General features: G+C 44.2%; 1 pseudogene; it reads right to left on the bottom strand.

Moving 5' to 3' along the window:
* Window positions 1–1379: 1379 nt before the first annotated feature.
* Window positions 1380–1498, bottom strand: LOC120603090 (uncharacterized; annotated as a pseudogene).

The following is a 1498-nucleotide window of genomic DNA, read 5'->3' as shown; positions in this document are numbered from 1 at the left end:
CCAAAGTATGACCTTTGGCTAATTATATCATTACAATCTCATCTGCATTGCAAATACTGCAGCTCCCATCATGCACCTGATGCCAGGACAATTCCAGAAACACCATATGAGGAAGAAAAAGAGGGAACCCAAGCTCCCTGCCTACTGGGAGGAGACAACAAGGCTAGTCAGCACCACATTTTCCTGGGCTCCGCCTCCAAGGAAAACAAAGAGTTCATAACCAGCCATCTTGGTGTGACTCGCTCATTCTCTTTCTCTCAAGTAAGCCCGCACTGCCCCTCCTTGAGTGTGTACTTTCACTTTAATAAATTTTGTGCTTTCCTGCTCACTATTTGCTATTCGTCTTACCCTTGAACTCTTCTTGTGAAATAAGACAAGAACCTTTCTGGCAACACCATTTTAGAAATACTTCTGCTCAAGCTTGGGCTTCTCCCTTGGACCCAATTCTGGCATATATACCTCTGGCTTTTACCTGATGACCAATAAGAGAGAGACACTCCCAACTTCTGACAAAAGTGCGGTGAGAGAGGTCTGCACAGGTTTAGAAGAGGGGTTCTGACCGGCTTAAGGTGGTCCTGTGGGCTTCCTGGGGAAGGGGATGTCTGCATTGTTCTGCCCTCAAGAGAAACTGTTTAACCAGAGCCTAACCAACCTGGGGAAGGGCCACTGTAGCCTTTCATGTGGAGGAAGGGAAATACCTTTAGCCTTTCTGCCTTAACTAAGACATGTGGGGATGGAGGGCCCAGCAATGAGCAAACACTAGTGAAAGTCAAAGGCAAAGGCTCACTCAAAGGCTGACACCTAAACTAGGTAGGATGATAGAATGCTGCTTTTCCCCCAACACCTTACCGGCCACATCAACCAGGTTCCTGCATAATGATGAGATTACAACTGAAAGAACTGCAGATTTCAGACCTTACTTAAGAAGTTTCTGGGAAACACAGTGACAGCAGAGGAGACAAAACCAAGAATGTCAGAGGAAATTTTAGCCTCTAACACCTACAGCTATAGCAAACAGTAAACACAGCTTACCTCCAAGCCAAATAAACATAAACCCTCGATTGACATTCAGTTCCTTTTACTTAGCATTTCATGTCCGGCTTTTAGCATAAAACCGCAAGGCATACGAAAAGACAATACAGCTTGGACAGAGCAAATATCAAAATGAGCCTCAGACATGGCAAAGATGGTGGAATTACCAGACAAGATATCTATCTATCTATCTATCTATCTATCTATCTATCTATCTATCATCCATCTATCTATCTATCTATCTATCTATCTATCTATCATTTATCTATTTTTTATTCTTAGTGAGGCAACCCTTGTTTGACCTCAGATTGCAAAGACCCTGTCAGCTTAAAATCCCTTATCTTTTACACCTACAGCACCTGGTCTTCCTAGGTGGTCTCCTATCCAAGTACTAACTAGGCCCGACCCTGCTTAGCTTCTGAGATCAGATGGAATCGGGTTTGTTCGGGGTAGCGTGGCCGTAGAC

The sequence above is a fragment of the Pteropus medius genome, unplaced genomic scaffold (genome assembly GCF_902729225.1).
Source record: "Pteropus medius unplaced genomic scaffold, Ma_sr-lr_union100, whole genome shotgun sequence".
Taxonomy (NCBI): domain Eukaryota; kingdom Metazoa; phylum Chordata; class Mammalia; order Chiroptera; family Pteropodidae; genus Pteropus; species Pteropus medius.
Note: the sequence above shows the minus strand (reverse complement) of the source record. Positions and strands in the feature narration are given on the sequence as shown.